Genomic DNA, 14541 nt, shown 5'->3' with positions numbered 1-14541 from the left:
GAGTCAAAAATATATCCAGCATTGACCCTTTTCTTTTCTTTTTTTTTTTGGATAGCAAAGTCAATAAAAAAAAAGGGATAATTTCAGAAACCTACCCTGAGGTTTCTAACGATTTCACTAAGCTCCCTCAAGGTTTTTAATATTACACTTACTTCCCTTGATGATAGAAAATGACTATAATAACCTTCATAATTTTTCGAAAGACAAGCCATTGATAAAAAAAAGAAAAGATAACAGAAAAATGAAAAAAGGAAAACAATTCTTCTTGCTAGGCTATATATTGTTGTCAAACTGTTTCAGTCATGGCCATTAAATTGTACCCTTCTATCACTCAAATATGCTAATCAAGGTAGATGTCTCATTCCTTATTGTTATCCTGCTATCACCATCCCTATCACCTTTCTCAAAGTGTCTCTTGAATTCTTGATCTCCAAATGCTAATTTAAAACTTGTAATTCTTTTTTATTTTGCCACCCTACTCATTAAAACCTTGATAATTCTATTTGTAAATTGAAATAGAATGGAAATCTAAAATTTTCACACAGAAAACCCATTAAAAGTGGAGATCTAAATTTTTCACATAGAAAACCCATTAAAAGCCGTTACCTCACTAATCTTATTGTCATGCTACTGTTGTTGATGATGATGGAAGCAATCATCACTGCCAACAATCTAATTGTTCATATCATAGAGCACAAAAAAGTTACTGGATTACGAGAAAGTATAATTTGGTAGACTATACTAAACTACTACCCCAAACTTGCACTTTGTTGATATTTTTCTTGGTTCCTCTTAATAGACATCAAACTTGTGTAGACACCAAATTTTTGTCAATTTTTAATATTTTCTCAGGATTTTTCTATTTAATAAGTTATTTATTTTCTTGTATTTTAATGTGCATTTTCTCATTTTTGCAGGTTTGCTTTACGAAAAGAAAAAAAAAAACAACAAAACAACAAAAATCAAAAAATCAAAAAATCAAAAAATCATTTTGATCATTTTGTTTCACCAAATTAACTATTAACCCATTTCACACTCAATGGCCATGGACTTGTCTTTTCATTAGTTGAGAAATCATCATTTTGGCAAAATTGAGGACACAAGCTCCACTTTCTTTCCCAATAGACATCTCCTGACTCTCTCGGCTCTCTCTGGAAAAAAAACGGCAGAAGGAAGAAAAAAAAAGAAGGGACACTCTCTCGGCCTTTTCTTTTGCTCTCAACAAAAACACTCCAAGCCAATACATCTCTCGGACCTTTCTTTGCTCCCAACAGACAAAGCCATAAAAGAAGAAAGGGAACTAGCGGTCAGACCATTGGAATTTAGGAATTCCACCACAAAGCTCAATCAAGTGACTGCAATATCCTAGAGGTATTTTTTTCTTTTTTTTTTCCGTTTTGTTTTTCACATTAAATTCATATTTAATTGCCTATTTTCTCCTGTTTTTGCTGCTTTGCATTGTTGTTGTTGGATTGTTCAAAAATTGGAAATGGCATGAACCGGATTTAGGAAAAGGAAAGGTTTATTGTGAATGCATGTTAATAGTTTGAAAAAATGCCAAAAAGAATTTTAGGGGCTGTTTTGCTTTATTTTGGCCATTTTATGTTGTTTTCTTGTCAAATTAAGATTATAGTTGTATTGTAGAAGTTGCAAGGAGTGTTATGGTATAATTTTTGTGATTTTTGGTGAAAGATATAGTGTTTTAAAAAATAAAAAAACTGGACTGACTTTTTGCTTTCGGCCACCTTCGGATTATCTTTTGTAAAAATTAACTCCGGAAATGGAACCTACGCGAAAAATGGAGTGGGGAGGTGCATTTTGAGAAATTTTGGCGACCGGAGAAGCCGCCGGCGACCGCCGCCGGAGGCGGTGGCGCCACCTGCGGCCACCATGGCCGCCAACTGAAGTAAGCTTCAGCTGGCCGAAGAAGGAGATAAAGAAACGGTGAGGAAGAAGAAAGAAAAGAAAAGAAAGAAAAGAAAAGAAAGAAAAGAAGGAAAGAAAAGAAAAAGGAAATTGGGCTGATGTTTATTTTTCTGATGGGCCAAGAGTTAGTTTTGGTTGGGTTTTTGGAAATGGGTTTTGGTTTATTTTTCTCTTGGGTTTCTGTTGGGCTAAGAGACTGGAGCCCATATCTTTTGGTCGGGTTTGAGTGATAAAAGACGGGCTGGCCTGTGTGTTTTAGTTTGGACTTTCGGTTGGGCTTAGGTAGTGTCCGGCCCAAAGAAATAAAATAATGGCCCAGTGGCCTGTTTTCTTAAGAAGATCTTATTACGATTTTTCACTTTGGCCCCTGATCTTTTGAGTAGTTTCACTGCAGCCCAGAACATTTTAAATTTCTTTCATGTAGGTCCTTATATTAATTGCATTTTGGTCCCTGAATTTTATCTTTCATTTAATTTTGACCCCTGAACTTTGGAAAATATAATTTTTGTCCCCCAAAAGTTTTCAATTTTTTGCAATTCAGTCCCTAGTGAATTTTGACTCTCTTTATTATGATTGCTTCTTTTTAATAGCTAATTATGTTACTTTTGAGTATGTTTAACTTGTAATTTTTAAATATTCTTAAATTTATTTACGTTTGACATATTAGTGTGAATTTAGTACTTTTATTATTATTATTTTTTCAATTAAATTGGTGCCATGATTCTTTTGTTCATTGTGAGTATAAATAGGATAATTTGACTCCACTTAGTCACCACTTCAAACGGGAGGTACTCCTATTTTATTATTTCAATGTCAATTACGTGCTCTTATGTGCTCCTATGTGTTCCTATGTGTTTATATATTTTTATATGCTTTATTTATTTGATTTAAATATTCATTCAAATTTTCTTATATATGTTTTAGTTAATTTTTTTTAATGATTCGAGAGGCATTTAAATACCTCAAAAATGTAATAGATAAGATAATTTGATTTGTTTTATTATATTTTTCCCTCCTAGATTGTAGTTAGGCGCTCCCCGATGTAATAGATAGGTTGCGTGTTTATGTGGCTTATGTGTTATGTGTTTTATCCGCTTTTCTTAGGATTTTGGCATCTAGATATTATGCTTACGTGTTATGTGTTACGTGCTCTTATGTGTTTATTTGTTTTAATTTATACTTTATTTGCTTCACTATGAATTGCCAATGCATGGCGTCACCACACTAGTCCAACGCTAGTTGTGGTTTCTCCCTCCGCTTACTTGCTAGTCCAACGCTAGTAAGGATTTTTAGAAATGGGTTAGTCCAACGCTAGACCCTTTAGGTTATCTTGCGCTAGATTCATCTTTGTGTGTTATTCACTACATTTTCATGCATATTTTCATTTTTAGGATCTTTTCTCATTTGCATGATATTTCCTATTATATTATCCCTTACCCTCTATAGGTACTAATCATGTCATTTAGAATTGCATCTCATTTAAGCTAGTTCATTTGCTTGTTCATGTTAGGATAATTATTTTTCAAACATGGGAAATGGGTGATTATAACTTTTTAGTTCAAATACCCCATTAATCCTTGTATAAGAAAACTAAGTCACGAGTTTTTGTCTCCCGTACCCTTTATGTTGCATTCTCTTTTTCTTTGATCACATATATATATGTATATAATTTAATTTCTTTTTTTTATTTTTATTTCATCATTTGCATACTCGTGACACTTTCAAGGAATCATTTTGGCCTTCGCAATTAATGCGATTGGTTCAATTAAACCCTTGAATGAACATGTTGTCCCTTGCGATATTTTTTAGATTTGCATTCATATAGAAAACATCCAAATGTGATAAATTAAGGGTTAGATTAGGAAAATTTTGACTAAACCTCGCAACTAGCTTAGACTAGGTTGAAAGGGTGCCTTAGATTTGAGTTAATCGAATCTTTGCCTTCCCTTTCTTCAACCGTGACTCCCGAATCCATTTTCTCTTGTTTTCAAAGACCTGGAGTTGTCAAAAAGGGTTTTATTTTGTTTTACTTTATTTTTTGGGTGACTTGGTACACCAAAACTCCATACCAAGTGGCGACTCCTGTTTTTTCTTAAAAACCCTTTTAGACTAAATTTTGGACCCAAATTGTCGCATTCTTTTTAAGTCCCATTCTAGGTCCCTTTTAACTTGTTTAAAAATAAAATCATATCTTTTATAAACCTCACACTTTATTTTTCTTTTCCATCGCGAAAAAATGGGCGCGACAACTTGTTCTCAATAAAATTGTGTTAATTTTGAGAAAAAAATGTGGGCTGATTTAGATGACCAACCCAAATGCTGAGAGTAGAGGTTAGAAGAATTTTTGTAACCGAGAGCTTGGCCGTTTGAGTGGGGAAAAGGTAAGGATTGTGAGTTTGATAATTAATGACTTGGTAGATAATATATGGAAGAAATCTATAGAGAGGTAAAAATTGTAAAGGTAAAAATTACGACGGTGGATTTTGGCATCTAAAACAGAGTTTGTTCAGAAGAAAAAGAAGTGACAAGTGTTTGAAAGTTTGGGTGGATGTAGAAAACCATTGGAATGAAAAACATCAAAACATTGGCTAAACAATAAAACTCATAATTTTGGTAGTGTACAAGTGCATTCTTGACTTTTAAAAATTTTTAATGATTATTCATATTAAGAAAATTTAGCTGAGGGCAAATTTGGGCATTCATATAACTTTTTTGGTATTACATCATGAAGGTGAAACCCAAACCTACGTTTTAGGGGAGGTATATGTAATTTTCAAAATGTGAGGGGAACTATCTGAAATCATTAGAAACCTCAAGGGAGGTTTCTAAAATTATCCCATAAAAAAATATAAGTGACAGGTGTCAACTTCAATTAATTATATAATTCAAACTTTTAATGAGTCAAATTAAACCGAATGTCTTTTATAGTTACCGGTTATCCCTACTCATGCATTTGCATAGGCACCTTTTCATGCTCGAAAATTTTTACTTTTTTGAACAAAAATTGTTATAAAAGAACCAAAAATGCTATTTTATAAAATTTAATATAATTATTGTAATGCAAATATTGAAATTAAATAGATTAAAATTAGTTAATTTATAACAATTTAATAATTAGTTTAGGGTAGAGGGATGAATGGGTGAAATCCAAACATATGTTCTAGGGGAGGTATGTGTAATTTTCAAAATGTGAGAGGAACTGTCTGAAATCATTAGAAACCTCAAGGGAGGTTTCTAAAATTATCCCATAAAAAATATATAAGTGACAGGTGTCAACTTCAATTAATTATATAATTCAAGCTTTTAATGAGTCAAATTAAACCGAATGTATTTTATAGTTTCCGGTTATCCCTACTCATGCATTTGTATAGGCACTTTTCATGCTCGAAAATTTTTACTTTTTTGAACAAAAATTATTATAAAAGAACCAAAAGTGCTATTTTATAAAATTTAATATAATTATTATAATGCAAATATTGAAATTAAATAGATTAAAAATAGTTAATTTATAACAATTTAATAATTTGTTTAGGGTAGAGAGGTGAAGGGGGTAATATGAGAGAGGGAGTGTAAATAAGAGATCTCGATTATACTAAAAAAAACTTAACAATTAGTTTTTTTTCTCATTGATAGGTTTAAGAAACAAATCCTATGCTTGGCAGTTAGCAGTTTGGGATAGAATCTTATATTGTAATTCAATTATGTTTGTTATAATTAATGGTGGTAAGTCAACTATGAGTGAAGGAGATATATTAGAAAATAAGTGCAATTAAATATTTGATTCTTTTACTACTAAAAAGAATTTTGGAAAGCAAACTAATAGATGATGAACTTATTATTTTCTAAAATTATTGAAAACTAAAATATAAAGGAAAAATAATCTGGGAGAACTTTTACAACCCCATGTTTATATGATATTACTTTGGCCTAAATCGAATTTAAATGGAGAGAGCATCAAAATTAATAGAAAATTTTAGGAAAGAATTACTGTTTATACAATTTTAATGGACTTGATATATATGTATATGAATTTTTTGAAGGTGAAGGTCATTCTTTGTCTAAATTTTAGTAATGGCAATAAATACTCAAATAAATAATAGGAATAGAGAACGTGGTTGAAGATGATTAGAAAAGAAAAGATATGAGTTGATTGATAAAAAAAGAAATTATATTTAATACAAGGATTAATTACATTTACTTCCCCTGAAGTTCGACCATATTACCAATCAAGCCCTATTGTTTAGCCAAATAACAATGAGTAAATCTTATATACACTTACAATGTATACATTTTGACTATTGAATCTATGACACGTATGCAAAAAATTGGATTTGAAATTTAAATTTTGCATAATTTCTACACAATGTATGCACTAGTGTAGAAAAGATTAATCCAATAACAAATACCTCCCTATGAATAACTTCCGCTAGAAATTTAAAACGGTGCCACTGAAATGACCAATGGCCCAAAAGTGAAACGATGTAGATTGCATAGAGCATCATCTACTACTTTTCTTCTAGTTTCTTTTCTATTTTTAGTTTTCATCTTTTTTGGGAAGCATTCAACCATGGCGTCAACCAACGTCCAGGCCGCAATGCTCCACAATTACGTGACTTCGTCGGCAACTACTGTGTCTGCCACCAGCTGCCACTGATCAGTAGCGGAATATATAGTAAAATTTATACTTTGGATCTAAATTTTTGTTTAGATTACAACTTGAATTTTGCTTGTGCGTTACCACGGTCTATTTTTATTTATTGTGAATTCACACAAATATGAGTAATTTAAATATGAAAATTAACAACAATCCTACATGTTCATTCATATTAACTTTAAAAAATTAATGTATTCTAAATGTTCAATTATTTACTAATTTTTTAAAAATTATTTACATACTTTCACTATAATATGATAGTATATATCAAATAACGTATCCCATATCAAAAACTTGGTAGATATTATTCTTTTATAAATATTATTTTAGATAATTTAAATTTTTATAATGATCATAAATCTAGAACTATATATTCACATTTAATTAAGTAGAAAGATCCAGCAAATATTTAGTTTTCAACAATATTGGTAGTTCTGTCTGTGTAACAGTTAATTTTCTTTTTTACACTAAATTATTTCAAAATTAAGGGAAGCAATGATGAATAATTTGTATACTAATCAACGATATGGTAGTGAAAGAAAGTAATTTATAGAATATGTAAGATTTTAATAATTGTGATTTGAAAAAGGTTTTACTATAATTATATGTGATAATTTGATAGAAAACAGATATCATTAAAATAAGATTAGTTATTTTTTAAATTTATTTTAAAATTAGGGATAATTTTTAAACATATAATATAATATTCAATATGGGTAAAACCCAAATGACCCATAACCCGTTAATTCTTTTCAATTAGGCTTACCACATACAAGTGAGAAACACTCTAATTAAAATAGTTACTTTCATATATATATATATATATATATATATATATATATATTGATTCCTGCTATAGAGCTGCCAAAAGAACATAAATCAGCAATTACACTACCTCTATCTCTTCAGTCAAATCAAGACCAAAACCCATAAAAATTATTGCAAAACAATCCTGATGAGACTGGGAACACAGAAAACCCAACAAACTAGTAAGAAACTGTCAAAGACTCAAAAAATCAGGAGCCAAAGATTTGAAAAATCAAAACCCATTTCATCAATTTAGGGTCCATAAATTCCTAAGATTTCCAGATAGAAAATTGTCATAGTGCCTGTAGCATCTAGAATGAACTGCCAAATAGTTGGAAAAGCAAAGTTAGAAACATTTCTAGAATTGAACTGAAAAAAAAAAAGATAAGATAAGACAAAAAAAACTCTTGTACAAGCAAAAGCCATTTATGAGCTCTTTTAAGTATATCTTTCCCAGTGAACTTTGACAAGAAAATATTATAAGGTATAAAATGAAGGAATTAGGAAATGTGGGTTGTAATATGAAAGATGACTAATGAGACCTCAGCAATCTACAGTGCTAGAAAATTTTGGGCGCTTAGGTGAATAGCATTCAAACTTGCCAATGCCTCTATTTGCAATCTCTTGTTTTGCTTTCTTACTACTTAAGAGAGTTCACCTTTCATGTTCCAAAATAATCCATGTAGCACCTTAATTTCTTGACAACTATTTAAATTAGTCAAAGTAGAAGAGGCAAAGCTATCATGATCCTCAACTAGAATTTAGAATAAACAATTAAAATATCGAAAATAAAACTAGTGAACCTCAAACTAAACTAGAGCATAACAAGGTGCACCATGAAGGCTCAAAGGTCTTGAATCTTTTTAAAGCCACAAGATGAATTTTTCCATTTAAATTGTAAAGGATTTTATTATCTTGAATTCTTAACTGAGAAGGAAGAGCAAAAGGAACAAATGGTCTCCACACCATATTCAATTAAATTGGGTTTCTAATTGCATGAGAAAGAAGGATTAATATGCAGAGATTTTTGTGAGAACCCGTAATTTTTCCCATTTTCTAGGTTTTATTATCTTTCATGGCTTGTTTTCTGCATTTTCGTGAGTAGGAAAAATTTCTAGATATTTTTAAGGAGAAGATATAGTTTTTAGATGATTTTTCTAGTATCGAATAGGTTTTGAGAAATTAAGAGCGTATACCGGATGTGGGACCCACTAGAGCGAAAAGTTCAGAAAAATTCGGCCAACTAGGTTAAGTTTTGGATACTGGAATTAATTTACCGGGTGTTAAAAGATAAGTAGAGGTTGCAATTTGGATTGGTATGAGAGGAAACAAAGTGATAGACTTGCATTAATGGAGGTGACAAGTGTCACCATTGGATTGGCCCTTAAGTAAGACTACTATTCCTTTTCTTACCATTGACCAAATAAATCAAAAAAAATAACCAAAAATTCACCATTTTCTCTTCATCTTGGCCGAGCTCCTTGAGCAACAAAAGAAAGAAAACTCTTCAAGATTTTGGCTTCAATCTTGCTTCAATCAACTTACTCAACCATCCAACCTTGATTTTGCTCCATAAAACCACTTAAGGGAGTGATAGTGAAGTGTTGTGTGGAGTTATTTGGAAAGCTAAGAGGACTTGTTGCTCTCTCTCTCTTGTTTCTAAGGTGAGTTGTGAAGAACCACTCTCCTCCCTTTATTGATGCTTAAATCATGCTTAGTGGTAGTATGAGATGCAATATTATGGATTATTTCTTGATTTGTGGTTGAATTGATGAAGTTTTATAATTTTTGGGAATTTTTCTGTTTTAATATGAACATAATTGTGTGGCTATATATGATGATTGGAAATGATGTTTAAGGACTCTATGAGGTGGAAAAAGTGGTTAATTGCAAACAATTTCTGTTTTGGAAGAAATCTTGGAAAGTTAGGGTTTATGATGATAACATTCTGCCCGGTTTTGTAGCTCGTAGTTAGAGGCTGAATTAGCCTTGGCTTAAAACATGAAAGTTGTAGGGAATGATATTTTAGAGGTGCCTACAAAATTTCAGGTCAATCGGAGTAGCGTAACTTGAGAAAGTCGAAATTACCCTTGCTGTTCTGGTTTTACCCGAATTTGGGAATTGCTTCTGTAATTGGTTATTTTGGTTAGGAATGCTTCCGAATTGGTTGTTGAGGCCTTCTGATGAAATGTAGCCCTGTTTCTTAGCTTTCAGTTGGTTTTGGAATTTCTGGATTTGGACTTAGGTAGCCTGATTTATGATGTTTGCACTAGAATGCGTTCTGTGAATCTGTTTTTGCTGTTCTGGTGTAATATCTTGCATTTTTGACCTGGTTATACTCGAAACTGGGTTGAGTGACCTTCTGTAATATTGTAGCCCTATCTCTTAGCTTCGAAACGGTGGGTCTTGGATCTTCATCCGATAATCGTAGTGCCTTTGGTGCCATTACCGCAAAATGAGGTCGAAAACTGTTTTTTTCAGGGTTACAACTAGTTGCATTTCCGGATTTTCTGGTTTTCCCTAATGCTTGTATATGTTTATGGAACCCTATTGGGGTCGTGTTTGGCATTGGTTTATAACTCGTTATCGAGTCTCATTGTACTTGTTTGCATGTTTTAGGGCGTGACGGTGGTTCACGACGTTCTTTTGACGGAAGTGCATGAAACACCATTTGCAAGCTTGGTGAGTGTACTACTCACTTATGTGTTACTATATAGCTTTGATACTTGAATTTGATGAGTTGAATGTTAATTGATTGAAGTGAGAGCGTACTTTATCACTCTCACTTATTGTTTCTCTTGTTATTGGAATGTTACATGAAATGAAAGTACTTGATTTGGTGTCGATTGAACGAGTATCCAACGACTACAATTGTTATCTTTGAGCTCAACCCCATTGGTAGTTGATTGAATCGAGCCGGCGAGGGCTTGGTCGTGCCAATTAATGATCATTGGGGAAAGTGTTATATGGAATCTTGTAGTAAGAGAGACTCTCGATTCCGATATACTCGAGTAATACCACAGTGCAAGTGTTTGGAGTTCGGGCCCGGTAGGGGGATGTTATGTGGATGGAATGGAAGTAAAGTGGAGTCTACGGTTGGTTACTTTTGAACATTGACGGAGAGTCAATGAGATCCGATCAAGAATGCAAACGAGGAAAAGGGCTCTTGAGAGCCACCCGTATCCTTTTATCCTCAATATTGACGTGTGCATTGGCTTACTTTTGATGAATTGAAATGAAAAGCTTTATGCCTATGTGAACTTTGTTGCTTGGGTAGTATTCTCACTGGGCAATTAGCTCACTCTATTCCTTTTATTTTCCTTACAGGAAAATAACTACTTTTGGACTGCAATTGATAATTGGTTGCCGAAATGAGCTAGTTGGACATATCTTTTGTATAGCTCATTTATTGAAACCCTAAATGTAATTTTGGGTCTGTTTCTCTTTTGATTTGGCAAACCATACATGTATCCACTTTTGAATACTTTTGTATGCAACTTTGAATTGTAAATACTAAAGTTCAAGATGTGAACGTTGGCTTGGTTTTTGGTTGGGTTCTGACGGGTCGGTTACTATTCATGGCCGACTCCGAATTTAATTTTTTTATTTTGGGTTATTTTGCCATTTTGACTTGTTTACGCGCGTTTGTAAGTTTCGGAACGCAATAGATCGCTCTAACTGCACCGTTAGTCCTGGCGAGAGTTGGGCAGGCAGTCCGCTAACCCCTTTGGTTCGCCTTAGGGGAAGGTGGAGCTATCACTGGTGGTATCAGAGCCTAGGTTTGAATTAGCCTGGTAGTAACAGAAATGCTCGATTTGAAGGTTCTTTGTTTATGGCCTTTAAACTTATTTATGGTTAATTGCTCTTTTGGTGTAGGATGGCCGGACAGGGTGAGTCTAGTGATAGTCCTCCGGGCGAGAGACCTCGTGAGTGCTCCCCGTGATACCATACCAGATACGGCCAGGAGGGGCCGTCGTGCGTTGGAGCCCGTCTAATCGTCTCCGACGGTGTGAGTGTCGACATAAGTATGCTTACCGTAACCCTCTAGTGTTTGCCGTGACCGAGGAGCGTAAGGAGTTGGCCGGAGAGAATGCTAGACTTGAGGCCGAGGTGACCCAACTGAGGGCGGCCAATGAGAGACAGGCCGAGCGCATTAAGGGGCTAGAGTATGATGTGCTTGAGGTACAGGATAGAGTTGATGACCTCTGCACTCAGCTTAGGGAGACGCGTGAGCGCGAGTCCAAGAGAGCTCGAAAGGTTAAGGTTCGAGCCGCATCGATCCTGAACCTTTGCGCGGACGTGGTCGAGGGCGTGAGCGACGAGGACTCATGTGCGGGGCTTGAGGCTGGGGTTGGATCCACTCCGTCCGGTGGGTCTACTAGCTCGTCGTCGGACTAGGTCACGACTCCTAGGGTTTGTTTTGGATAGTTTTGTTTCTGTACATAGGGCGGATAGGGAAATAGCCTTCGCTAATCATTTTGTACGGCTAGATTAGCTACGTGTATATTTCTTTTGATGAGGCCATTCCCTTGGGGATTGTCCATGTTTGTACTTGACTTGACTGTACTTGACTTGACTGCTTGTTGCTATGTGTGTTGTTTGCCTTGTTTGGAATGCATATAACTGCTTGGAAAAGTTTTGGGTTTTACTTACATGCATTGTTCTTATATTGGTTTAGTACATTTGTCTAGACCAAGTAAAGTTCATGGAAGGCACACGTAGTGGACGGGGGCGTGGACGCGGTAATAGACAACCCACACCGGATAGGGGTACTGGAGAAACCTCTTCTGGACCTAACCCTGACCCCAATGTGCAAATCGCTGGCGCTATGCAGCAAATGACTAACCTGCTCGCACAAGTGGTGCAGCAACAAGGCCAGAACCCAAACCCTAACCCTGGAAACCCTGGCAACCATGTCGAGAGCGAAGACAGAGCTCTCGAACGATTCCAAAAGTTTACTCCACCCAAGTTTATTGGGGGGCCCGATCCAGATGTTGCCGAGAGGTGGCTCGAAAAGATGGTTGATATTTTTGCAGCCTTGCACTACACCGATGAACGGCAGGTGACTTTTGCCGTTTTCCAGTTAGAAGGGGCGGCCCGTTCCTGGTGGAACGTAATACGACAAAAATGGGAACGGGAACAAACGCCCAGGACTTGGGTGAATTTTATCAGAGAGTTTAACGCGAAATTCTTCCCTCCTCTAGTTCAGGAGAGGAAGGAGGATGAGTTCATCCGACTCCGCCAAGGAGCTCAATCGGTGGCGGAATACGAGAGTAAATTCACCCGCCTGTCCAAATTTGCGCCTGAGTTGATTGTGACGGAGCAACGGCGAATTAGGCGTTTTATCCAGGGCCTAAACGTGGAGATTCAGAAGGACCTCGCAGTGGCTCAAATCAATGCTTTTAGCGAGGCCGTTGAGAAGGCCCAACGGGTAAAGAGTGCCCGGGTACAAGTACGGAACTTCCAGGCGAAAAAGCGGAGTTTTCCTAGAAGCAGCTCGGGACAAGGGGATAAAGGTACCCCCTCCAAGTTCGGACGCGGAGCTGGAGGTGGACGACAGTTAGGTTCCGGCGGAGGGGCTCAGTCTAGGGGTGGCCCAACAGGGAGAGGCCAAGGCGAAAACTTCCAAAAGGGTTCAGATTCGGCGTCCCGCGGGTCTTGTGGGTACTGCGGAAAGCCGAATCACTCCGAAAATAATTGCTGGAAGAAGGGAGGCAAATGTCTGCGATGTGGAAGCGCAGACCACCAGCTTGCTACCTGCCCACTCTTAAAGGCAGACGAAAAGGGAGCTCAAATTGCGCCAAAGATCAATACGGGACCGGATAAGGGGAATGGGACGAAACCTAAGGTGCCAACTCGCGTATATTCATTAGAATCTCAACAGGTCCCAGATTCCTCAGAGGTCGTAGAAGGTATGATCCCTATTTTTCACCGTTTTGCCAAAGTTTTAATTGATCCTGGTGCCACTCATTCTTTCGTTAACCCTGATTTCATGTGTGGCATCGATATAAAACCTGCTAGTTTACCATACGACCTAGAAGTTAGTACACCTACGGGGAATCAACGCTTGGTTACTAGTATGGTTTATAGGGATTGTGAAGTGTGGGTAGGAGAGAAAAAATTGTTAGGGGACTTGATAAGTTTGGTCATTAAGGGGTATGATGTAATTTTGGGTATGGATTGGCTCGCCAAGTATAATGCCCAACTGGATTGTAAAACGAAAGTGGTAGAATTCCGCATTCCTGGTGAGACGACCTTAAGGTTGGATATAAGGGGTCGGTTAGTCTCATCTGCTTTGATTTCGGACATTCGGGCTAGGAAATTGCTAAGTAGAGGAGCGCAAGGATTTTTAGCCTTTCTGATCAATACCCCTTCGGATAAAGTAAAGGTAGAGGATGTGCACATAATGAAGGAATTTTCGGACGTGTTTCCTGATGAGTTAGTAGCCTTACCTCCGGAAAGAGAGATTGAATTCAAAATAGACCTGCTACCGGGATTCTCACCTATCTCAAAAACACCATACCGAATGGCTCCTGCTGAGCTCAAGGAGCTAAAGTTACAATTACAGGACCTTCTGGAGCGGGGATTCATTCAAGAGAGTGGGTCTCCTTGGGGAGCTCCTGTACTTTTTGTGAAGAAAAAAGATGGTGGGTTGCGGATGTGTATCGATTATCGGGGCCTGAATAATATTACGGTGAAAAATAAGTATCCACTGCCCCACATAGATGAGTTGTTCGACCAGCTGCAAGGAGCAGTGGTCTTTTCAAAATTGGACCTCCGACAAGGGTATTACCAGTTATTAATCAGGAAGGAGGATATTCCGAAAACTGCCTTCAACTCGAGATATGGGCATTACGAGTTCACAGTTATGCCCTTTGGATTAACCAATGCTTCTGCCGCCTTCATGGATTTAATGCATAGGATTTTTAAGCCCTATCTGGATCGCTTTGTCGTGGTCTTCATCGATGACATTCTGGTCTATTCCAAGACGCGTGAAGAGCATGAGCAGCACTTGAGGGTTGTTTTACAAACCCTAAGAGATCATCAACTGTACACCAAATTCAGCAAGTGCGAATTTTGGCTGGAGAAAATTGCTTTTCTGGGACACGTAAATTCCCACAAAGGTATCTCGGTTGATCCGGCGAAAGTAGAAG

At 36.3% G+C, this 14541-nt stretch overlaps 1 long non-coding RNA gene across 2 annotated transcripts; it reads left to right on the top strand.

The window, feature by feature from the left end:
* Positions 1-1052: 1052 nt before the first annotated feature.
* LOC140015510 (uncharacterized) lies at positions 1053-10932 on the top strand. 2 transcript variants are annotated; one of them, XR_011822150.1, is made up of 3 exons: positions 1053-9847; positions 10007-10069; positions 10715-10932. It is a non-coding gene; the product is annotated as an uncharacterized lncRNA (long non-coding RNA). The 2 variants fall into 2 exon arrangements; XR_011822151.1 differs by having other exon boundaries at positions 1055-6598.
* The last annotated feature ends 3609 nt before the right edge of the window (positions 10933-14541 follow it).

The sequence above is a fragment of the Coffea arabica genome, chromosome 10e (assembly GCF_036785885.1).
Source record: "Coffea arabica cultivar ET-39 chromosome 10e, Coffea Arabica ET-39 HiFi, whole genome shotgun sequence".
Lineage (NCBI taxonomy): Eukaryota > Viridiplantae > Streptophyta > Magnoliopsida > Gentianales > Rubiaceae > Coffea > Coffea arabica.
Note: the sequence above shows the minus strand (reverse complement) of the source record. Positions and strands in the feature narration are given on the sequence as shown.